This window comes from Lepidochelys olivacea, assembly GCF_965140295.1.
Source record: "Lepidochelys olivacea isolate rLepOli2 genome assembly, chromosome: 7".
NCBI lineage: Eukaryota > Metazoa > Chordata > Testudines > Cheloniidae > Lepidochelys > Lepidochelys olivacea.
Window position 1 is genome coordinate 51,498,284 of NC_140417.1, and position 25,530 is coordinate 51,523,813.

At 52.1% G+C, this 25,530-nt stretch overlaps 1 protein-coding gene across 14 annotated transcripts in view; it reads left to right on the forward strand.

Annotated features, from left to right (window-relative positions):
• Positions 1–25,530, forward strand: part of IP6K1 (inositol hexakisphosphate kinase 1) — a 228,250-nt gene that overhangs the window by 27,040 nt on the left and 175,680 nt on the right. For 8 of the 14 annotated variants that reach the window (XM_084634290.1, XM_084634292.1, XM_084634316.1 and 5 more), the window contains 2 exons: positions 9,611–9,821; positions 20,724–20,934. The gene's annotated coding sequence lies outside the window, so the exon portion shown is untranslated. Of the gene's footprint in view, positions 1–4,300; positions 6,498–9,324; positions 9,479–9,610; positions 9,822–15,429; positions 17,625–20,437; positions 20,592–20,723; positions 20,935–25,530 lie in introns of those variants that run through there. The other 6 variants (XM_084634287.1, XM_084634315.1, XM_084634298.1 and 3 more) reach the window with 6 other exon arrangements.

Genomic DNA, 25,530 nt, shown 5'->3' on the forward strand with positions numbered 1-25,530 from the left:
GACTTGTTATGCCTCGACTTAAAATCACTTTAGATCTAGCTTTATAGTTAATACATTTGTTTATTCTACCTGAAGCAGTGCATTTGTAGCAGAGACTCCCCTTGGCATAACAAGCCTGGTACATATCAATTTCTTTGTTAACTTGATGAACTCATATAAGCTTGCAGTGTCCAGCGGCCATAACTGGACACTGCAAGACGGAAGTTCCCAGGGTTATGTCTGGGACCGGAGATATTGGCTAGTATCATTCAATTGCAACTAGCTTGGAGCAGCTTACATGCCAGAGGCTGTGTGTGAACAGCCCAGGGGTGGGGTGGGGGGTGGGGTCTCACAGCAGAGCAGGGTAAGACTGGCTCCCAGAGTCAAAGAAACAGATAGCCGTGGGGGGAGCAGACGGACACACCGACAGGCAGAAACCACGGTTGGAGTGCATGGACCCACTGCTGTCTGAAGTGTCCCTTTATTATTCTGCTACAAAACAAAAACTAACAGGACACTGGGGCTTTCCTGGGAGGGTGGGGGAAGGACAGAGCCCCTGACCATTTCCAGGGACAGGACATCACAGACAACACTTTCAGATAAGGCACTGCTAAGCCCTGCCCCGCTCCCTGCAGCACAGGCTCTAGTACAGGGGTGGCTCACAATTTCAGCCTGTGCACGTCTGCGGAAGCACACTATGTAGAAGTCCAGTCTGTCATATCCACCATCAGGCGGAATCCACCCCGTAGGAGGGTTTCTGTCGGTCAGTGCACTGTTCAGTGGTGCGTTGAAAATATTCCTTAGTCTGAGACCATGAAAGTAGGCTTCCTGATCACCGCAGAACTGTATCATGTTCTTGGGAGTGGTGGGGCAGAAAGAGATAGGACCGACTCTTCTGCCGAGCTAAGTGTGTGGTTGGATCGATTAATGATATTGTTAAGTGAGTTGAGGGAACCACTGTTGTAGCATGTAGGAGTTTAGATAGTTTACTGTCCTTTTTCCTCTGTAGAGAAGTGAATTGTGCGTTGTAAATGGCTTGTCTCGTTTTTGTAAAGTCCAGCCACGTGGAATTTTGTGTGCAAGGTTGGTTTTGTATGAGAGTTTCTAGTTTTGAGAGCTCATTCTTGATCTTCTGTTTGCTGTACAGGATGCTGATCAGATAGGTTCCTCAGTTTCTTTGAGAGTGTGTGGCACAGTCTCTCACCGTAGTCAGTGTAGTAAGTCGATTGCAACGGATTTTTTACCTTCAGTCCGTTTGGTATGATGTCCATCTGTTTGCACTTGGGGAGAAAGATGATGTCTGTCTGTATCTGTGCAATTTTTTTTGTTCAAGTTGATGGATTTCCACTCCATACGGCTAAATTTAGTGCCTTGCATGGTGACAAGTAGCAGCCGGGAGTCTATCAACCCAATTCCCCAGTCAGCGGGGGGGGGCGCGGTGCGGGGCGCCCCAATCAGAAAGCGAAGGAGCTGAAAGCGAAGGAGCTGGAACTGGAGGAGCAGAGACTGGTGGGCAGAGGGCCTGCCAGGGGAGTAAATGAAGAAGGACCCAAGATGCCAGTTCTGCAGAGAATCTAGACACCAAATTGTCACCCCAGTTTAAGGAGGGGGGATATTAATGCCTACTTCACGTCCTTCACATCCTTCAAGGCTTGTGATCTGATCCAGATTGACCCTGCAGACAGGCTCCGCTGTGTAACCGCCCCCTGCTGGGTTCCAAGGCCAAGGAGGGATTGAGCTAAATGGATGGTATTGAGATGGGGAACTATGACCTGTTCAAACAGGCTTTGCTACTGAAGTTTGAACTGATCCCCAAGGTGTACGATTCGGGGGTGTACGCAAGACCCCAAGTGTCACTTACAAGGAGGTCACCAACCTGCTGTGGGAATATCTCCGCAAGTGGGGGAAGGGTACAGGGGCCACTACCTCCGAGGGATTGAAGCAGCTGTATGACATCTCTTCTCCAGACCTTAAGATGTGGTTAGTGGACCCAAAGCACTGGGCACTAGCGGATGAGTTTGTGGACAGCAGATGGGGGGGGGGCGCGAAGGAGACCGATATCGGGGAGTCAGAAGGGTGGGTCACCCAGAGACCTCTCAAAGTTGCGAGTCCAAGAAGCCCAACTCAGGGGTGCCCATGAGCCAGAGCGGGCCAACCCCCCCACTCGTGGGACTTGAGGGACCTGAAATGTAATTACTGTGGCCGAAAAAGACACAAAGTGGCGCAATGCCTGAAGATGAAGGAACTGCAGGCCAAGCAGAATCCTCAGAGTGTCAACTGGGCGGAAGCCCACCGAGAGGGGGCACCACCAGTCCAGGGGGCCGCAGTCAACATGGCAGAGTCAGGGAGAGGAGAACGCCAGTGCAGAGGAGCAGGGGAAGGTGGGGCTCCAGTTCCAGAGCACCTGTACTCAATCCCCTGGGTGAGAATGAAACATGCCTCATGGAAAAATCGCGAGCTCATCCCCATTGAGGTGGGCGGAAGGAGCGTCCAGGGGTTCTGGGACACAGGCAGAGAGGTGACACTGGCCAGGCCAGAGGCGGTAGACCCAGACCAGCGAGTGCCTGATGCATAGCTGACCCTGAGAGGTGTGTTCAGGCCCCTCGACAAGATTCCTGTAGCAAAGATGCATCTGAACGGGGGGGGTGCCTAAGGAGGGCCCCCAAAGAGTTTGGGGTGCATGATAAGCTACTCCTGGAGGAACTAATGGGTCTTGACTTGGGGGACTGGCCGGGTGGCACTCAGAGCACCCTGATCCTTCCCCAGAGTCAGAGCCAGTGAGGGACACCCTGTCCTGAGCCAGCAGTGCGAAACCTCCCAATGTGGGGAGCAAAGCACCAAGGGTAGGGTTCAAAAGGGCTGGGCCTGAGCCTCTGTCCCAAGATGGGGAAACCAATGCATAGCCAGCCAGGGCTGTGGCCCCAAACCCAGCAGCGGAATTCCAGATTGAGCTGTAGGCGGATCCCTCCTTAAAGAAGCTGAGGGCCTTTGCTGGCCACAGTGGTGCCGGACCCCTGGGGAGGACAGCTGGGAGAGCTTCCTGTGAGAGAAGGGAATGGGCTGGTTTGGGGGCAGACTGAACCTTGTAAAGCCAGGAGTCAGTTTGTGATTCCCCAGTCTGGCCCATGATGTTCCCCTTTTGAGGCATCAGGGCAGCTAGCACGCCAGGCAGCGGCTGCTGCAGAACTTTTACTGGCTCGGGTCTTGGACGCTGTCCAACAGTATTGCAGGTCCTGTGACTCCTGCCAGAGGGTGGGGAAGGCCTGGGGTAAGTGCAAAGCATCTCTGAGACATTTGCCCATCATACAGCCTTTTCATCATGGAAATAGTGGGGCCCCTCAGCAAGGCAATCCGCGCTGGGAAGAAATACATTCTGGTGGTGGTACCCCGATGCAGTGGCCTAGTCCTCTATCGAGGAAGGCACCGTGGCAGATGTACTGCTGACCATTTTCAGCAGAGTGGGGTTCCCCAAGGAGGTCCTTACTGACCAGCAGTCCAACTTCATGTCAGCCCTGCTCCAGTGCTTGTGGGAGAAGTGTGGGGATCAGGCACACCTGGGCCACTGCATGTCACCCTCAGTCCTATGGGCTGATGGAGAGGTTCAATGGGACTCTAAAGATGATGCTGAAAACATTTATGGCCCAGCACCCGCAGGAGTGGGACAAGTATTTACCCTACGTGCTGTTCGCATACAGGGAAGTTCCCCAGGAATCCACAGGGTTTTCCCCATTCGAGTTGCTTTATGAGAGAAGAGTGAGGGGACCCTTGGACTTGATGAGGGACGACGGGGAAGGGAAGCCCTCTCCCCATGGAGAATCTGTGGTGGAATACGTACTGATTTTCCGGGAAAATCTCACTGAGCTTATGGGTTTGGACAGGAGAAACCAAGTCAGGGCCTAAGGGAAGCAGAAAAGCGGGGGCCCCTCCTGTGCCACTGGGGACCAGGTGATGCTTCTCATCCCCGTGAAGAAGAATAAGTTGCAAGCTGCCTGGGATAGGCCTCTCAAGGTCATCAAACAAGGAGGTGAACTATACGGTGAAACCTTTTTCAGCACCCTAAAGCCTGCGATTGAATCAAAAAATCTGAACACTGCTGCTGGATGTACAGCCCAGATCCAGTTCAACGTTGTCACGACAGCTATATAGTCAGATATTCGTTTAGATCAGAGATGGGCAAACTTTTTGGCCCGAGGATCACATGTCGGTATGGAAATTGTATGGCGGGCCATTAATGCTCAGAAAATTGGGGGTTGGGGTGTGGGAGGGGAGGAAGGATACGGCTGGGGCTGCGGGCTCTGGGGTGGTGCCAGAAATGAAGCGTTCAGGGTGCAGGAGGGGGATGAGGGCTGGGGCAGGGAGTTGGTGCACTGGAGGAGGTTGGGGTGCAGTCTCCGGGTGGCGCTTACCTCAAGCATCTCTGGAAGCAGCAGCATGTGCCCTGTCCAGCACCGTCCCTACAGCTCCCATTGGCGGCGCTTGTGGTAGGGGCCGCATGAAGAGCCATCTTACATCTTAGTAAGAGCCAGAGAGGGGGAACCAGATCCTGCTGTTTCCGGGAGCCACACAGATCCATGGCACAGTACTTTCATTTGTCGTGTAACTGACATTTCACTAGCAGCTCTCTGTAGCGTGCAAGCAGGTGTGGTAATAAATGCACCGCACAGAATTTGGACTGCCTGGGCTTGTGTTAAATCTAATTTTTAATGTTCTGATTTTGATGCTGACCCAAAAGTTTGGCAGCCAGAGTCAATCCTGCATCTTGGCAGGGCCCAGACTAGAACTAGGTGACCCTTGCGGTCCCTCCCAACCCTATGGGGCTATGATCCTAGTACCGGGTCTGATTCAGGCTCTGTATAGGGTCAGCAGTGTTTTCGTATCCAGCCTCCAAACAGACCCAGCAATCCGTGTATGGGAAGCTGGACGTGGCCGATGATCATATTCCTATGCTTATAGCCGTGTGCTGTGCGCTACATAATATTTTTGAAGGGACGGGTGAATGCTTCACTCAGGGCTGAACCGCAAAGGCTCAGCACCTGGAGGCTAGCTTTGAACAGCCAGAGACCAGGGCTATTAGAAGGGCACAGCACGGGACCATAAGGATCAGGGATGCTTTGAGGCAGCAATTTGAAGCTGAAACCTATACTCGAGATTGCAGTGCTTGTAATGCTAGGAGGTGATTGGTGCACATGATGCAAGAAGGGAACTTAACATAGCTGTATCTATGTTACTTTGCAGTGCTCTTTTTGCTTTCACTTAATAGAATAAAGATTGCTTTCAAACAAACACAATTCTTTTACTGAAAGACAACAACCGGAAGAGAGAGTCCAATGAAAAAAATCATCAGTCGGGAGCAGGATGGGGGAGAATGGAGGGTATGGAAGGTCTCAAGAGGAGGAGGGGGGTCTCAGCACGGCTACAGATTTGTGTATGTCCAGGGATCATACCCAAACCTGGGCAAGTGTTGAGTGTAGTGGGTATTGGGAGTCCACACTGCTGGACTTTGAGGAGGGAGGAGTGGAATGCTGCGGGTAGAGAGTGGATCCAGGAGGTTGATAAGAGTGTGTTGGCGATGTGTGTGTGTGTGTGTGTGTGGTGCTTTGGGAAAGAGTTTTCCGACAGTGGCTGCAGGGGAAGGTGGGCGTGGAGCTGCTCGGTTTGAAGAGCTAGTACCTCTGGAGCATGTCCGCTTGACGCTCCATGACTGTTAAGAGCCCCTCCGTGGCTTCTTTCTGGTGTGCTGCGTTCTCCTTTCATTCCGTCTTCTCACTGTCCCACCACTCCTTCAATTCCTTTTTCTCAGCAGCGGAGTGGATGATAACCTCACGCATAAAGTCCTCCTTACTTCTTCACCGTTTTCGAATTCTTCGCAACCGCTCTGCCGCCGATAACAAAGAGGGAGGCTGGTCTCCCAAGGTCATCTGTGTGAAGTTTAAATACAACATTTTACAGAAGCAGTATTGTTTGCTACATAGACAGCACTCTTTCAGTGCTTTAAAACACAGCTGGTACTCACACAACTGTCAGTATCTGGTTGACCCCAGGCAAGCACACATAAGCCACAAGACTCCCAAAATGGTGAGTAGCAGCAGGGACAGGGTAAATCACTGTTTCGGGACCCTGCTGTACACTGGACACTTGGCTCTTGGGCACTTGGGGAGAGCCAGCACTGTAGGGTGGGCCTGATATTCATTCCTGTCTCCACACTTTCCACAGGAGGTGATCATTATGGGTGATATCTCGCTGCTGAGGGTGAGCAGGGAATCAAGGGACAGTGTTCTCTAAGCCTGCGGCTTCTGCCCTGGCCCTATGTGAATGGCGCGTGTGTACCTATGGATTCCTATCTTGTGCAGAAGCTATAAAAGGGGGTGGAATAGGACAAAAGAGGCTGCCGGCCATGAGAAAACCCCTTCTTACCACCTGAGATGTCTGCTGGAACTAACTAGGACTGTACCAGGGAAAGGATTGGGCCCAGACTAGGAAGGAGTCTGTGAAAGAAGTTTATTGGAATGTCTCTGCGGGTGAGCTATTACCTGTTATCCGTTTCTTAATGCTTTTAGGCTTAGACTTGTGTGTTTTTGCTTTATTTTTGCTTGGTGACTTCTTTTGTTCTGTCTGTTGTTACTTCAAACCACTTGAATCCTACTTTTATATTTAATAAAATCACTTTTGTTTATTAATAAACCCAGAGTAAGTGATGAATACCTGGGGGAGCAAACAGCTGTGCATATCTCTCTATCAGTGATATTGAGGGTGAACAATTTATGAATTTACCCTGTATAAGCTTTATAACAAGTACAATGGATTTGTTTGGGGTTTGGCTCCTATTGGGACGTGGGTGCTGGAGACAGGTAACCTGCTGAGCTGTTTTCAAAGTCTGCAGCTTTGGGGGTGTGGCCCAGACCCTGGGTCTGTGTTGCAGCAGACTAGCGTGTCTGGCTCAACAAGGCAGGGTTCTGGAAGTCCCAAGCTGGCAGGGAAAACAGGCTCAGAGGTAATTTCTGTAACATCAGGTAACAGTCCAAGGAAGGAGGTCTCTGTGAATGAACACGTCGCAGTTAGGGATAGGGTACAGAGTAACCTAGCCAAATTGGAGGATTGGGACAAAATTAATTTGATGAGGTTCAACAAGGAAAAATGCACTTAGCACTTAGCACGTAAGAATCCCATGAACCACCACAGGCTGGGGACTGTCTGGCTAAGCAGCAGTTCTGCAGAAAAGGACCTGGGGATTACAGTGGCTGAGAAGCTGGATGCGAGTGAGCAGTGTGCCCTTGTTACCAAGAAGGCTAACCACATATTGGGCTGCATTAGGAGGAGCATTGCCAGCAGACCGAGGGAAGTGATTATTCCCCGCTATTAGGCACTGGTGAGGCCACATCTGGAGTATTGCGTCCAGTTTTGGGCCCCCCCCCACTACAGAAAGGATGTGGACAAATTGGAGAGAGTCCAGCGGAGGGCAGCGAAAATGATTAGGGGGCTGGGGCACATGACTTATGAGGAGAGGCTGAGGGAACCGGACTTGTTTAGTCTGCAGAAGAGAGGAGTGAGAGGGGAGTTGATAGCAGCCTTCAAAAGAGGATGGATCATAGCTGTTCTTAGTGGTGGCAGATGACAGAACAAGGAGTAATGGTCTCAAGTTGCAGTGGGGGACGTCTAGGTTCGATATTAGGAAACACTATTTCACTAGGAGGGTTGTGAACCACTGGAATGGTTTACCGAGGAAGGTGGTGAAATCTCCATCCTTAGACATTTTTAAGGCCCCGCTTGACGAAGCCCGGGCTGGGATGATTTAGGTTGTGTTGGTCCTTCTTTGATCGGGGGTTGGACTAGATCACCTCCTGAGTTCTCTTCCAACCCTAATCGTCTATGATTTGTAACAACAGCTGCTTTGGAACCAGCCTGGCCTCGCTAACCTAGCTGTTCACCAGGTGGAGACAGGAGTCCACCCTCCTGTAAGATGCTCCCAATTCTGGGTCACTGGGAAAACAGCCAAGGACCTGGTGGGAGAGGTCGGAGACATACTGACTTTAGGGCGTGATCCAGCCATCCACCAGCCCCGGGGGCCTGTCACTTGTGCCGGTCCACAGGAAAGATGGGTCGATCCGACTCTCAATGCCATCACCATGTCTGCCGCCTGCACATACCTACTCCTGATGAGAGCCTAGACAAGTGGGGGGGACTCAGTACCCATGACCAAGGATGTCACCAAAGGCTACTGGCAGGTGCCTTTCGATCCAGATGCCAGGTTGAAACCTGCTTTTGTTACCTCTTTGGGGCTGTACAAGTCCGACCTTTCAGCCTTAAGGAAGGGTCGGTCACCTACCGGTGCCAGACGGATCAATTACTGATGGCGATGGAGAATTTTACCCTAGCGTACATTGATAATATTTGTGCCATTAGTCAGACCTGGGAGGACCATGTGTCCCAGGTGATTAGGGGGCTGAGTTACCTCCAGGATTCAGGGCCGACTGTAAAAGCTAGGAAGTGCAAGGTGGGGATGGCAGAGGTGTCGTACCTGAGCCACAAGGTAGAGAGCGGCTGCCTAAAGCCAGAGCCAGCCAATGTCGGGGCGACCAGAGATTGGCCTGCTCTCCAGACTATGAAACAGACCCAGGGCTTTATTGGGATGGCGGGGCACTACCAGAGGCTTGTGCCCCACTTTAGCTCTGTGTCAGCTCCCAAGAAGGGTAAGCTAGACAAGCTGGTCTGATCGGAGCAGTGCCAGAGGGCTCTCTGCACACTGAAGGAGGATCTGGTCAAGGGCCCGGTGCTGGGAAACCCAGACTTTGACAAGTCCTTTATGGTGTTCACCGATGCCCCAGACACAGGACTGGGCACGGTGCCGAGGCAGGCCCATGCAAAGGGGGCGAAACACCACATCATGTACCTGAGCAGGAAGCTGCTGCCCTGGGAGCAGGGCTATGCAGCCATAGAGAAGGAATGCCTGGCCATGGAGTGGGCTCTTACAAGGCTGCAGCCGGATCTATTTGGGCAGCGCTTCACTGTGTGCACAGACTACTCGCCCTGCCATGGCTGCGTCAGATGAGAGGGGCCAATGCCAAGCTCCTGAAGTGGAGTCTGTCATTAAAGGATTACGCTATGGAGGTGGTCCATAGTGGTTAAAGGGAGTGAAAGTGTTTTAAAGGCTGATGCTTTGTGCCGGAGAGGGAGACCTGAACTTCCCCAGGTCACTGGCTAAAGTGAACCCGCTCAGTTAGGTCTCGAAGAGGGGAAGAGGGGAGACATGTGGTGGGATTTCCCCTTGTTATGTTGTATATGAGGCTTACTGTTTGACATGAATGCTGTGTGTCCCTAACTTTCCCTGTGTATTGCACCAATGTCTAGGTGGTGGGAATAAACGTGTGCAATTTTTGGAGATGCTCCAGCTTTCTGTATGGAAGTTATGGACACCCCTTTGTAAGTTGAGACCCAGGAGGGGGATGCGACGAGGATACTCTTGGCCTGGGAAGCGAGAGAAAGGCCAGAGGAGGAGCAACAGGTAGGGCAGGGGCCAGGCAGTTCGAAGCGAGTCTCGGCTGGCTTGGGGCTCAGGGGGAGAAGCTAAGAAGTGCTAAGAAGTTCTGTCCTGCGCTGCGTTCCTGTCGACTAATAAACCTTCTGTTTTTACCAGCTTGGCTGAGAGTCACGTCTGCCGGTGTGTCATGGAATCACCGGGGCGATGCTCTGGAACTACTCCGTCTGACGCCAGCCAAGACTCTGGGGGAGCATGCCTCCTCTCTCAGAGCATACTGTCTCCAGGCAAGAAGCTTAAACATCTTCACCTTTCCTGGGTCTGACCTTGGAGCATTCAGCATCCCCATCCACACCGTGCACTTCCCACAGTGAGTCTGCCCGGGTGGGGTTCCTGGGGAAGCCAGAGGGTCCTGCACCTCAACTCCGCAGTCAGGCATGACTCTCAGTCAGCCAATAAAACAGAAGGTTTATTAGTGGACAGTAACACAGCGTAGGACAGAACTTGTTAGCACAGAAATCAGCGACTTTCAGCCAAGTCTATCTTTCAAGTCCTGGGCCAGACGCGCTGCACTAGCCCTCTTCCAGTCTCCTAATGCAGACTGCCAGCTTCCAACACCCCCCTGTTGCCCCTTCTCCGTCTCTTTGTCTTGCTTCCCAGGGAAAATGTGTCACCGGGTCACATAGGTGCAAACGGCTGGGTAGCCTCACCTGCCCTGAGGTCCTCAGTAAAAATCACACGCCCAACTCATACGCAACAAAACAAGATGAATAAAACCCCACTTTGTCACAGCTCTTCCTCCTCAGAGACCGGAACTGGGTGGGGCACTTTGGCCAGTGGCCTGCGTAAGTTCTGTCCCGCATTTCTGGGACAAAGCATCGGCTACAATCTTGGCACTCCCCTTAACGTGGACCACCTCCATGTCATAATCCTGAAGCTGGAGACCCCACCTCAGGAGCTTGGCATTGGCCCGTTTCATCTAGTGTAGCCACCTCAGGGGTGAATGGTTAGTGTACACGGTGAAGCGGCGCCCAAACAGATACGGCTGCAGATTTGTAAGGGACCACACCATGGCCAGACATTCCCTTTCTATTGCTGGATAAGTCTGCTCCGAGGGCAGCAGCTTCCTGTACAGGTACATGATGGAGTGTCTCTCCCGCGTTCCATCAACCTGCATTAGCACGTGCACCCAGCGCTGTGTACGAGGCATCGGTGAACACCATAAAGGGCTTGTCAAAGTCTGGGTTTACCAGCATCGCACAGGCGCCAACTTTCATTTCGCAGTGCAAACATGGGAGGGAGGGGTGAGAAGCAAGGGAGCTACAATGCAATGAGTCACCTGCATGAGGCCCCACCAGGGGAATTGCTCAACCTTGCTTGGAGAGACATTCCATTTGTTCTACAAGCACATGGACTGAGAGTGTAAAACAGGGAGAATGGACACATACTGGGCCCTTCTCCTGCCCCACCTCTTCTGCAAGCAACCAGGCAGGACACTGAGAAGAACACAAGACTCCAACACAGGAGTTTGGCCCAGGTTTAAGGAACAAATCTGTATATTAAGGACTGCAATATCCAGTAGGGTGAGAAAAACTGCTTAATCTAGTTGCTGCCCAATCTAAAGGGTTGAGAGTTTAGACTGTGCTTATATTTTATTTTATTTTCGTAACCACTCTGACTTGTTATGCCTCGACTTAAAATCACTTTAGATCTAGCTTTATAGTTAATACATTTGTTTATTCTACCTGAAGCAGTGCATTTGTAGCAGAGACTCCCCTTGGCATAACAAGCCTGGTACATATCAATTTCTTTGTTAACTTGATGAACTCATATAAGCTTGCAGTGTCCAGCGGCCATAACTGGACACTGCAAGACGGAAGTTCCCAGGGTTATGTCTGGGACCGGAGATATTGGCTAGTATCATTCAATTGCAACTAGCTTGGAGCAGCTTACATGCCAGAGGCTGTGTGTGAACAGCCCAGGGGTGGGGTGGGGGGTGGGGTCTCACAGCAGAGCAGGGTAAGACTGGCTCCCAGAGTCAAAGAAACAGATAGCCGTGGGGGGAGCAGACGGACACACCGACAGGCAGAAACCACGGTTGGAGTGCATGGACCCACTGCTGTCTGAAGTGTCCCTTTATTATTCTGCTACAAAACAAAAACTAACAGGACACTGGGGCTTTCCTGGGAGGGTGGGGGAAGGACAGAGCCCCTGACCATTTCCAGGGACAGGACATCACAGACAACACTTTCAGATAAGGCACTGCTAAGCCCTGCCCCGCTCCCTGCAGCACAGGCTCTAGTACAGGGGTGGCTCACAATTTCAGCCTGTGCACGTCTGCGGAAGCACACTATGTAGAAGTCCAGTCTGTCATATCCACCATCAGGCGGAATCCACCCCGTAGGAGGGTTCCTGTCGGTCAGTGCACTGTTCAGTGGTGCGTTGAAAATATTCCTTAGTCTGAGACCATGAAAGTAGGCTTCCTGATCACCGCAGAACTGTATCATGTTCTTGGGAGTGGTGGGGCAGAAAGAGATAGGACCGACTCTTCTGCCGAGCTAAGTGTGTGGTTGGATCGATTAATGATATTGTTAAGTGAGTTGAGGGAACCACTGTTGTAGCATGTAGGAGTTTAGATAGTTTACTGTCCTTTTTCCTCTGTAGAGAAGTGAATTGTGCGTTGTAAATGGCTTGTCTCGTTTTTGTAAAGTCCAGCCACGTGGAATTTTGTGTGCAAGGTTGGTTTTGTATGAGAGTTTCTAGTTTTGAGAGCTCATTCTTGATCTTCTGTTTGCTGTACAGGATGCTGATCAGATAGGTTCCTCAGTTTCTTTGAGAGTGTGTGGCACAGTCTCTCACCGTAGTCAGTGTAGTAAGTCGATTGCAACGGATTTTTTACCTTCAGTCCGTTTGGTATGATGTCCATCTGTTTGCACTTGGGGAGAAAGATGATGTCTGTCTGTATCTGTGCAATTTTTTTTGTTCAAGTTGATGGATTTCCACTCCATACGGCTAAATTTAGTGCCTTGCATGGTGACAAGTAGCAGCCGGGAGTCTATCAACCCAATTCCCCAGTCAGCGGGGGGGGGCGCGGTGCGGGGCGCCCCAATCAGAAAGCGAAGGAGCTGAAAGCGAAGGAGCTGGAACTGGAGGAGCAGAGACTGGTGGGCAGAGGGCCTGCCAGGGGAGTAAATGAAGAAGGACCCAAGATGCCAGTTCTGCAGAGAATCTAGACACCAAATTGTCACCCCAGTTTAAGGAGGGGGGATATTAATGCCTACTTCACGTCCTTCACATCCTTCAAGGCTTGTGATCTGATCCAGATTGACCCTGCAGACAGGCTCCGCTGTGTAACCGCCCCCTGCTGGGTTCCAAGGCCAAGGAGGGATTGAGCTAAATGGATGGTATTGAGATGGGGAACTATGACCTGTTCAAACAGGCTTTGCTACTGAAGTTTGAACTGATCCCCAAGGTGTACGATTCGGGGGTGTACGCAAGACCCCAAGTGTCACTTACAAGGAGGTCACCAACCTGCTGTGGGAATATCTCCGCAAGTGGGGGAAGGGTACAGGGGCCACTACCTCCGAGGGATTGAAGCAGCTGTATGACATCTCTTCTCCAGACCTTAAGATGTGGTTAGTGGACCCAAAGCACTGGGCACTAGCGGATGAGTTTGTGGACAGCAGATGGGGGGGGGGGGCGCGAAGGAGACCGATATCGGGGAGTCAGAAGGGTGGGTCACCCAGAGACCTCTCAAAGTTGCGAGTCCAAGAAGCCCAACTCAGGGGTGCCCATGAGCCAGAGCGGGCCAACCCCCCCACTCGTGGGACTTGAGGGACCTGAAATGTAATTACTGTGGCCGAAAAAGACACAAAGTGGCGCAATGCCTGAAGATGAAGGAACTGCAGGCCAAGCAGAATCCTCAGAGTGTCAACTGGGCGGAAGCCCACCGAGAGGGGGCACCACCAGTCCAGGGGGCCGCAGTCAACATGGCAGAGTCAGGGAGAGGAGAACGCCAGTGCAGAGGAGCAGGGGAAGGTGGGGCTCCAGTTCCAGAGCACCTGTACTCAATCCCCTGGGTGAGAATGAAACATGCCTCATGGAAAAATCGCGAGCTCATCCCCATTGAGGTGGGCGGAAGGAGCGTCCAGGGGTTCTGGGACACAGGCAGAGAGGTGACACTGGCCAGGCCAGAGGCGGTAGACCCAGACCAGCGAGTGCCTGATGCATAGCTGACCCTGAGAGGTGTGTTCAGGCCCCTCGACAAGATTCCTGTAGCAAAGATGCATCTGAACGGGGGGGGTGCCTAAGGAGGGCCCCCAAAGAGTTTGGGGTGCATGATAAGCTACTCCTGGAGGAACTAATGGGTCTTGACTTGGGGGACTGGCCGGGTGGCACTCAGAGCACCCTGATCCTTCCCCAGAGTCAGAGCCAGTGAGGGACACCCTGTCCTGAGCCAGCAGTGCGAAACCTCCCAATGTGGGGAGCAAAGCACCAAGGGTAGGGTTCAAAAGGGCTGGGCCTGAGCCTCTGTCCCAAGATGGGGAAACCAATGCATAGCCAGCCAGGGCTGTGGCCCCAAACCCAGCAGCGGAATTCCAGATTGAGCTGTAGGCGGATCCCTCCTTAAAGAAGCTGAGGGCCTTTGCTGGCCACAGTGGTGCCGGACCCCTGGGGAGGACAGCTGGGAGAGCTTCCTGTGAGAGAAGGGAATGGGCTGGTTTGGGGGCAGACTGAACCTTGTAAAGCCAGGAGTCAGTTTGTGATTCCCCAGTCTGGCCCATGATGTTCCCCTTTTGAGGCATCAGGGCAGCTAGCACGCCAGGCAGCGGCTGCTGCAGAACTTTTACTGGCTCGGGTCTTGGACGCTGTCCAACAGTATTGCAGGTCCTGTGACTCCTGCCAGAGGGTGGGGAAGGCCTGGGGTAAGTGCAAAGCATCTCTGAGACATTTGCCCATCATACAGCCTTTTCATCATGGAAATAGTGGGGCCCCTCAGCAAGGCAATCCGCGCTGGGAAGAAATACATTCTGGTGGTGGTACCCCGATGCAGTGGCCTAGTCCTCTATCGAGGAAGGCACCGTGGCAGATGTACTGCTGACCATTTTCAGCAGAGTGGGGTTCCCCAAGGAGGTCCTTACTGACCAGCAGTCCAACTTCATGTCAGCCCTGCTCCAGTGCTTGTGGGAGAAGTGTGGGGATCAGGCACACCTGGGCCACTGCATGTCACCCTCAGTCCTATGGGCTGATGGAGAGGTTCAATGGGACTCTAAAGATGATGCTGAAAACATTTATGGCCCAGCACCCGCAGGAGTGGGACAAGTATTTACCCTACGTGCTGTTCGCATACAGGGAAGTTCCCCAGGAATCCACAGGGTTTTCCCCATTCGAGTTGCTTTATGAGAGAAGAGTGAGGGGACCCTTGGACTTGATGAGGGACGACGGGGAAGGGAAGCCCTCTCCCCATGGAGAATCTGTGGTGGAATACGTACTGATTTTCCGGGAAAATCTCACTGAGCTTATGGGTTTGGACAGGAGAAACCAAGTCAGGGCCTAAGGGAAGCAGAAAAGCGGGGGCCCCTCCTGTGCCACTGGGGACCAGGTGATGCTTCTCATCCCCGTGAAGAAGAATAAGTTGCAAGCTGCCTGGGATAGGCCTCTCAAGGTCATCAAACAAGGAGGTGAACTATACGGTGAAACCTTTTTCAGCACCCTAAAGCCTGCGATTGAATCAAAAAATCTGAACACTGCTGCTGGATGTACAGCCCAGATCCAGTTCAACGTTGTCACGACAGCTATATAGTCAGATATTCGTTTAGATCAGAGATGGGCAAACTTTTTGGCCCGAGGATCACATGTCGGTATGGAAATTGTATGGCGGGCCATTAATGCTCAGAAAATTGGGGGTTGGGGTGTGGGAGGGGAGGAAGGATACGGCTGGGGCTGCGGGCTCTGGGGTGGTGCCAGAAATGAAGCGTTCAGGGTGCAGGAGGGGGATGAGGGCTGGGGCAGGGAGTTGGTGCACTGGAGGAGGTTGGGGTGCAGTCTCCGGGTGGCGCTTACCTCAAGCATCTCTGGAAGCAGCAGCATGTGCCCTGTCCAGCACCGTCCCTACAGCTCCCATTGGCGGCGCTTGTGGTAGGGGCCGCATGAAGAGCCATCTTACATCTTAGTAAGAGCCAGAGAGGGGGAACCAGATCCTGCTGTTTCCGGGAGCCACACAGATCCATGGCACAGTACTTTCATTTGTCGTGTAACTGACATTTCACTAGCAGCTCTCTGTAGTGTGCAAGCAGGTGTGGTAATAAATGCACCGCACAGAATTTGGACTGCCTGGGCTTGTGTTAAATCTAATTTTTAATGTTCTGATTTTGATGCTGACCCAAAAGTTTGGCAGCCAGAGTCAATCCTGCATCTTGGCAGGGCCCAGACTAGAACTAGGTGACCCTTGCGGTCCCTCCCAACCCTATGGGGCTATGATCCTAGTACCGGGTCTGATTCAGGCTCTGTATAGGGTCAGCAGTGTTTTCTGATCCAGCCTCCAAACAGACCCAGCAATCCGTGTATGGGAAGCTGGACGTGGCCGATGATCATATTCCTATGCTTATAGCCGTGTGCTGTGCGCTACATAATATTTTTGAAGGGACGGGTGAATGCTTCACTCAGGGCTGAACCGCAAAGGCTCAGCACCTGGAGGCTAGCTTTGAACAGCCAGAGACCAGGGCTATTAGAAGGGCACAGCACGGGACCATAAGGATCAGGGATGCTTTGAGGCAGCAATTTGAAGCTGAAACCTATACTCGAGATTGCAGTGCTTGTAATGCTAGGAGGTGATTGGTGCACATGATGCAAGAAGGGAACTTAACATAGCTGTATCTATGTTACTTTGCAGTGCTCTTTTTGCTTTCACTTAATAGAATAAAGATTGCTTTCAAACAAACACAATTCTTTTACTGAAAGACAACAACCGGAAGAGAGAGTCCAATGAAAAAAATCATCAGTCGGGAGCAGGATGGGGGAGAATGGAGGGTATGGAAGGTCTCAAGAGGAGGAGGGGGGTCTCAGCACGGCTACAGATTTGTGTATGTCCAGGGATCATACCCAAACCTGGGCAAGTGTTGAGTGTAGTGGGTATTGGGAGTCCACACTGCTGGACTTTGAGGAGGGAGGAGTGGAATGCTGCGGGTAGAGAGTGGATCCAGGAGGTTGATAAGAGTGTGTTGGCGATGTGTGTGTGTGTGTGTGTGGTGCTTTGGGAAAGAGTTTTCCGACAGTGGCTGCAGGGGAAGGTGGGCGTGGAGCTGCTCGGTTTGAAGAGCTAGTACCTCTGGAGCATGTCCGCTTGACGCTCCATGACTGTTAAGAGCCCCTCCGTGGCTTCTTTCTGGTGTGCTGCGTTCTCCTTTCATTCCGTCTTCTCACTGTCCCACCACTCCTTCAATTCCTTTTTCTCAGCAGCGGAGTGGATGATAACCTCACGCATAAAGTCCTCCTTACTTCTTCACCGTTTTCGAATTCTTCGCAACCGCTCTGCCGCCGATAACAAAGAGGGAGGCTGGTCTCCCAAGGTCATCTGTGTGAAGTTTAAATACAACATTTTACAGAAGCAGTATTGTTTGCTACATAGACAGCACTCTTTCAGTGCTTTAAAACACAGCTGGTACTCACACAACTGTCAGTATCTGGTTGACCCCAGGCAAGCACACATAAGCCACAAGACTCCCAAAATGGTGAGTAGCAGCAGGGACAGGGTAAATCACTGTTTCGGGACCCTGCTGTACACTGGACACTTGGCTCTTGGGCACTTGGGGAGAGCCAGCACTGTAGGGTGGGCCTGATATTCATTCCTGTCTCCACACTTTCCACAGGAGGTGATCATTATGGGTGATATCTCGCTGCTGAGGGTGAGCAGGGAATCAAGGGACAGTGTTCTCTAAGCCTGCGGCTTCTGCCCTGGCCCTATGTGAATGGCGCGTGTGTACCTATGGATTCCTATCTTGTGCAGAAGCTATAAAAGGGGGTGGAATAGGACAAAAGAGGCTGCCGGCCATGAGAAAACCCCTTCTTACCACCTGAGATGTCTGCTGGAACTAACTAGGACTGTACCAGGGAAAGGATTGGGCCCAGACTAGGAAGGAGTCTGTGAAAGAAGTTTATTGGAATGTCTCTGCGGGTGAGCTATTACCTGTTATCCGTTTCTTAATGCTTTTAGGCTTAGACTTGTGTGTTTTTGCTTTATTTTTGCTTGGTGACTTCTTTTGTTCTGTCTGTTGTTACTTCAAACCACTTGAATCCTACTTTTATATTTAATAAAATCACTTTTGTTTATTAATAAACCCAGAGTAAGTGATGAATACCTGGGGGAGCAAACAGCTGTGCATATCTCTCTATCAGTGATATTGAGGGTGAACAATTTATGAATTTACCCTGTATAAGCTTTATAACAAGTACAATGGATTTGTTTGGGGTTTGGCTCCTATTGGGACGTGGGTGCTGGAGACAGGTAACCTGCTGAGCTGTTTTCAAAGTCTGCAGCTTTGGGGGTGTGGCCCAGACCCTGGGTCTGTGTTGCAGCAGACTAGCGTGTCTGGCTCAACAAGGCAGGGTTCTGGAAGTCCCAAGCTGGCAGGGAAAACAGGCTCAGAGGTAATTTCTGTAACATCAGGTAACAGTCCAAGGAAGGAGGTCTCTGTGAATGAACACGTCACAGTTAGGGATAGGGTACAGAGTAACCTAGCCAAATTGGAGGATTGGGACAAAATTAATTTGATGAGGTTCAACAAGGAAAAATGCACTTAGCACTTAGCACGTAAGAATCCCATGAACCACCACAGGCTGGGGACTGTCTGGCTAAGCAGCAGTTCTGCAGAAAAGGACCTGGGGATTACAGTGGCTGAGAAGCTGGATGCGAGTGAGCAGTGTGCCCTTGTTACCAAGAAGGCTAACCACATATTGGGCTGCATTAGGAGGAGCATTGCCAGCAGACCGAGGGCTTATATTCCCCGCTATTAGGCACTGGTGAGGCCACATCTGGAGTATTGCGTCCAGTTTTGGGCCCCCCCCCACTACAGAAAGGATGTGGACAAATTGGAGAGAGTCCAGCGGAGGGCAGCGAAAATGATTAGGGGGCTGGGGCACATGACTTATGAGGAGAGGCTGAGGGAACCGGACTTGTTTAGTCTGCAGGAGAGGGGAGTTGATAGCAGCCTTCAAAAGAGGATGGATCATAGCTGTTCTTAGTGGTGGCAGATGACAGAACAAGGAGTAATGGTCTCAAGTTGCAGTGGGGGACGTCTAGGTTCGATATTAGGAAACACTATTTCACTAGGAGGGTTGTGAACCACTGGAATGGTTTACCGAGGAAGGTGGTGAAATCTCCATCCTTAGACATTTTTAAGGCCCCGCTTGACGAAGCCCGGGCTGGGATGATTTAGGTTGTGTTGGTCCTTCTTTGATCGGGGGTTGGACTAGATCACCTCCTGAGTTCTCTTCCAACCCTAATCGTCTATGATTTGTAACAACAGCTGCTTTGGAACCAGCCTGGCCTCACTAACCTAGCTGTTCACCAGGTGGAGACAGGAGTCCACCCTCCTGTAAGATGCTCCCAATTCTGGGTCACTGGGAAAACAGCCAAGGACCTGGTGGGAGAGGTCGGAGACATTCTGACTTTAGGGCGTGATCCAGCCATCCACCAGCCCCGGGGGCCTGTCACTTGTGCCGGTCCACAGGAAAGATGGGTCGATCCGACTCTCAATGCCATCACCATGTCTGCCGCCTGCACATACCTACTCCTGATGAGAGCCTAGACAAGTGGGGGGGACTCAGTACCCATGACCAAGGATGTCACCAAAGGCTACTGGCAGGTGCCTTTCGATCCAGATGCCAGGTTGAAACCTGCTTTTGTTACCTCTTTGGGGCTGTACAAGTCCGACCTTTCAGCCTTAAGGAAGGGTCGGTCACCTACCGGTGCCAGACGGATCAATTACTGATGGTGATGGAGAATTTTACCCTAGCGTACATTGATAATATTTGTGCCATTAGTCAGACCTGGGAGGACCATGTGTCCCAGGTGATTAGGGGGCTGAGTTACCTCCAGGATTCAGGGCCGACTGTAAAAGCTAGGAAGTGCAAGGTGGGGATGGCAGAGGTGTCGTACCTGAGCCACAAGGTAGAGAGCGGCTGCCTAAAGCCAGAGCCAGCCAATGTCGGGGCGACCAGAGATTGGCCTGCTCTCCAGACTATGAAACAGACCCAGGGCTTTATTGGGATGGCGGGGCACTACCAGAGGCTTGTGCCCCACTTTAGCTCTGTGTCAGCTCCCAAGAAGGGTAAGCTAGACAAGCTGGTCTGATCGGAGCAGTGCCAGAGGGCTCTCTGCACACTGAAGGAGGATCTGGTCAAGGGCCCGGTGCTGGGAAACCCAGACTTTGACAAGTCCTTTATGGTGTTCACCGATGCCCCAGACACAGGACTGGGCACGGTGCCGAGGCAGGCCCATGCAAAGGGGGCGAAACACCACATCATGTACCTGAGCAGGAAGCTGCTGCCCTGGGAGCAGGGCTATGCAGCCATAGAGAAGGAATGCCTGGCCATGGAGTGGGCTCTTACAAGGCTGCAGCCGGATCTATTTGGGCAGCGCTTCACTGTGTGCACAGACTACTCGCCCTGCCATGGCTGCGTCAGATGAGAGGGGCCAATGCCAAGCTCCTGAAGTGGAGTCTGTCATTAAAGGATTACGCTATGGAGGTGGTCCATAGTGGTTAAAGGGAGTGAAAGTGTTTTAAAGGCTGATGCTTTGTGCCGGAGAGGGAGACCTGAACTTCCCCAGGTCACTGGCTAAAGTGAACCCGCTCAGTTAGGTCTCGAAGAGGGGAAGAGGGGAGACATGTGGTGGGATTTCCCCTTCTTATGTTGTATATGAGGCTTACTGTTTGACATGAATGCTGTGTGTCCCTAACTTTCCCTGTGTATTGCACCAATGTCTAGGTGGTGGGAATAAACGTGTGCAATTTTTGGAGATGCTCCAGCTTTCTGTATGGAAGTTATGGACACCCCTTTGTAAGTTGAGACCCAGGAGGGGGATGCGACGAGGATACTCTTGGCCTGGGAAGCGAGAGAAAGGCCAGAGGAGGAGCAACAGGTAGGGCAGGGGCCAGGCAGTTCGAAGCGAGTCTCGGCTGGCTTGGGGCTCAGGGGGAGAAGCTAAGAAGTGCTAAGAAGTTCTGTCCTGCGCTGCGTTCCTGTCGACTAATAAACCTTCTGTTTTTACCAGCTTGGCTGAGAGTCACGTCTGCCGGTGTGTCATGGAATCACCGGGGCGATGCTCTGGAACTACTCCGTCTGACGCCAGCCAAGACTCTGGGGGAGCATGCCTCCTCTCTCAGAGCATACTGTCTCCAGGCAAGAAGCTTAAACATCTTCACCTTTCCTGGGTCTGACCTTGGAGCATTCAGCATCCCCATCCACACCGTGCACTTCCCACAGTGAGTCTGCCCGGGTGGGGTTCCTGGGGAAGCCAGAGGGTCCTGCACCTCAACTCCGCAGTCAGGCATGACTCTCAGTCAGCCAATAAAACAGAAGGTTTATTAGTGGACAGTAACACAGCGTAGGACAGAACTTGTTAGCACAGAAATCAGCGACTTTCAGCCAAGTCTATCTTTCAAGTCCTGGGCCAGACGCGCTGCACTAGCCCTCTTCCAGTCTCCTAATGCAGACTGCCAGCTTCCAACACCCCCCTGTTGCCCCTTCTCCGTCTCTTTGTCTTGCTTCCCAGGGAAAATGTGTCACCGGGTCACATAGGTGCAAACGGCTGGGTAGCCTCACCTGCCCTGAGGTCCTCAGTAAAAATCACACGCCCAACTCATACGCAACAAAACAAGATGAATAAAACCCCACTTTGTCACAGCTCTTCCTCCTCAGAGACCGGAACTGGGTGGGGCACTTTGGCCAGTGGCCTGCGTAAGTTCTGTCCCGCATTTCTGGGACAAAGCATCGGCTACAATCTTGGCACTCCCCTTAACGTGGACCACCTCCATGTCATAATCCTGAAGCTGGAGACCCCACCTCAGGAGCTTGGCATTGGCCCGTTTCATCTAGTGTAGCCACCTCAGGGGTGAATGGTTAGTGTACACGGTGAAGCGGCGCCCAAACAGATACGGCTGCAGATTTGTAAGGGACCACACCATGGCCAGACATTCCCTTTCTATTGCTGGATAAGTCTGCTCCGAGGGCAGCAGCTTCCTGTACAGGTACATGATGGAGTGTCTCTCCCGCGTTCCATCAACCTGCATTAGCACGTGCACCCAGCGCTGTGTACGAGGCATCGGTGAACACCATAAAGGGCTTGTCAAAGTCTGGGTTTACCAGCATCGCACAGGCGCCAACTTTCATTTCGCAGTGCAAACATGGGAGGGAGGGGGTGAGAAGCAAGGGAGCTACAATGCAATGAGTCACCTGCATGAGGCCCCACCAGGGGAATTGCTCAACCTTGCTTGGAGAGACATTCCATTTGTTCTACAAGCACATGGACTGAGAGTGTAAAACAGGGAGAATGGACACATACTGGGCCCTTCTCCTGCCCCACCTCTTCTGCAAGCAACCAGGCAGGACACTGAGAAGAACACAAGACTCCAACACAGGCGTTTGGCCCAGGTTTAAGGAACAAATCTGTATATTAAGGACTGCAATATCCAGTAGGGTGAGAAAAACTGCTTAATCTAGTTGCTGCCCAATCTAAAGGGTTGAGAGTTTAGACTGTGCTTATATTTTATTTTATTTTCGTAACCACTCTGACTTGTTATGCCTCGACTTAAAATCACTTTAGATCTAGCTTTATAGTTAATACATTTGTTTATTCTACCTGAAGCAGTGCATTTGTAGCAGAGACTCCCCTTGGCATAACAAGCCTGGTACATATCAATTTCTTTGTTAACTTGATGAACTCATATAAGCTTGCAGTGTCCAGCGGCCATAACTGGACACTGCAAGACGGAAGTTCCCAGGGTTATGTCTGGGACCGGAGATATTGGCTAGTATCATTCAATTGCAACTAGCTTGGAGCAGCTTACATGCCAGAGGCTGTGTGTGAACAGCCCAGGGGTGGGGTGGGGGGTGGGGTCTCACAGCAGAGCAGGGTAAGACTGGCTCCCAGAGTCAAAGAAACAGATAGCCGTGGGGGGAGCAGACGGACACACCGACAGGCAGAAACCACGGTTGGAGTGCATGGACCCACTGCTGTCTGAAGTGTCCCTTTATTATTCTGCTACAAAACAAAAACTAACAGGACACTGGGGCTTTCCTGGGAGGGTGGGGGAAGGACAGAGCCCCTGACCATTTCCAGGGACAGGACATCACAGACAACACTTTCAGATAAGGCACTGCTAAGCCCTGCCCCGCTCCCTGCAGCACAGGCTCTAGTACAGGGGTGGCTCACAATTTCAGCCTGTGCACGTCTGCGGAAGCACACTATGTAGAAGTCCAGTCTGTCATATCCACCATCAGGCGGAATCCACCCCGTAGGAGGGTTTCTGTCGGTCAGTGCACTGTTCAGTGGTGCGTTGAAAATATTCCTTAGTCTGAGACCATGAAAGTAGGCTTCCTGATCACCGCAGAACTGTATCATGTTCTTGGGAGTGGTGGGGCAGAAAGAGATAGGACCGACTCTTCTGCCGAGCTAAGTGTGTGGTTGGATCGATTAATGATATTGTTAAGTGAGTTGAGGGAACCACTGTTGTAGCATGTAGGAGTTTAGATAGTTTACTGTCCTTTTTCCTCTGTAGAGAAGTGAATTGTGCGTTGTAAATGGCTTGTCTCGTTTTTGTAAAGTCCAGCCACGTGGAATTTTGTGTGCAAGGTTGGTTTTGTATGAGAGTTTCTAGTTTTGAGAGCTCATTCTTGATCTTCTGTTTGCTGTACAGGATGCTGATCAGATAGGTTCCTCAGTTTCTTTGAGAGTGTGTGGCACAGTCTCTCACCGTAGTCAGTGTAGTAAGTCGATTGCAACGGATTTTTTACCTTCAGTCCGTTTGGTATGATGTCCATCTGTTTGCACTTGGGGAGAAAGATGATGTCTGTCTGTATCTGTGCAATTTTTTTTGTTCAAGTTGATGGATTTCCACTCCATACGGCTAAATTTAGTGCCTTGCATGGTGACAAGTAGCAGCCGGGAGTCTATCAACCCAATTCCCCAGTCAGCGGGGGGGGGCGCGGTGCGGGGCGCCCCAATCAGAAAGCGAAGGAGCTGAAAGCGAAGGAGCTGGAACTGGAGGAGCAGAGACTGGTGGGCAGAGGGCCTGCCAGGGGAGTAAATGAAGAAGGACCCAAGATGCCAGTTCTGCAGAGAATCTAGACACCAAATTGTCACCCCAGTTTAAGGAGGGGGGATATTAATGCCTACTTCACGTCCTTCACATCCTTCAAGGCTTGTGATCTGATCCAGATTGACCCTGCAGACAGGCTCCGCTGTGTAACCGCCCCCTGCTGGGTTCCAAGGCCAAGGAGGGATTGAGCTAAATGGATGGTATTGAGATGGGGAACTATGACCTGTTCAAACAGGCTTTGCTACTGAAGTTTGAACTGATCCCCAAGGTGTACGATTCGGGGGTGTACGCAAGACCCCAAGTGTCACTTACAAGGAGGTCACCAACCTGCTGTGGGAATATCTCCGCAAGTGGGGGAAGGGTACAGGGGCCACTACCTCCGAGGGATTGAAGCAGCTGTATGACATCTCTTCTCCAGACCTTAAGATGTGGTTAGTGGACCCAAAGCACTGGGCACTAGCGGATGAGTTTGTGGACAGCAGATGGGGGGGGGGCGCGAAGGAGACCGATATCGGGGAGTCAGAAGGGTGGGTCACCCAGAGACCTCTCAAAGTTGCGAGTCCAAGAAGCCCAACTCAGGGGTGCCCATGAGCCAGAGCGGGCCAACCCCCCCACTCGTGGGACTTGAGGGACCTGAAATGTAATTACTGTGGCCGAAAAAGACACAAAGTGGCGCAATGCCTGAAGATGAAGGAACTGCAGGCCAAGCAGAATCCTCAGAGTGTCAACTGGGCGGAAGCCCACCGAGAGGGGGCACCACCAGTCCAGGGGGCCGCAGTCAACATGGCAGAGTCAGGGAGAGGAGAACGCCAGTGCAGAGGAGCAGGGGAAGGTGGGGCTCCAGTTCCAGAGCACCTGTACTCAATCCCCTGGGTGAGAATGAAACATGCCTCATGGAAAAATCGCGAGCTCATCCCCATTGAGGTGGGCGGAAGGAGCGTCCAGGGGTTCTGGGACACAGGCAGAGAGGTGACACTGGCCAGGCCAGAGGCGGTAGACCCAGACCAGCGAGTGCCTGATGCATAGCTGACCCTGAGAGGTGTGTTCAGGCCCCTCGACAAGATTCCTGTAGCAAAGATGCATCTGAACGGGGGGGGTGCCTAAGGAGGGCCCCCAAAGAGTTTGGGGTGCATGATAAGCTACTCCTGGAGGAACTAATGGGTCTTGACTTGGGGGACTGGCCGGGTGGCACTCAGAGCACCCTGATCCTTCCCCAGAGTCAGAGCCAGTGAGGGACACCCTGTCCTGAGCCAGCAGTGCGAAACCTCCCAATGTGGGGAGCAAAGCACCAAGGGTAGGGTTCAAAAGGGCTGGGCCTGAGCCTCTGTCCCAAGATGGGGAAACCAATGCATAGCCAGCCAGGGCTGTGGCCCCAAACCCAGCAGCGGAATTCCAGATTGAGCTGTAGGCGGATCCCTCCTTAAAGAAGCTGAGGGCCTTTGCTGGCCACAGTGGTGCCGGACCCCTGGGGAGGACAGCTGGGAGAGCTTCCTGTGAGAGAAGGGAATGGGCTGGTTTGGGGGCAGACTGAACCTTGTAAAGCCAGGAGTCAGTTTGTGATTCCCCAGTCTGGCCCATGATGTTCCCCTTTTGAGGCATCAGGGCAGCTAGCACGCCAGGCAGCGGCTGCTGCAGAACTTTTACTGGCTCGGGTCTTGGACGCTGTCCAACAGTATTGCAGGTCCTGTGACTCCTGCCAGAGGGTGGGGAAGGCCTGGGGTAAGTGCAAAGCATCTCTGAGACATTTGCCCATCATACAGC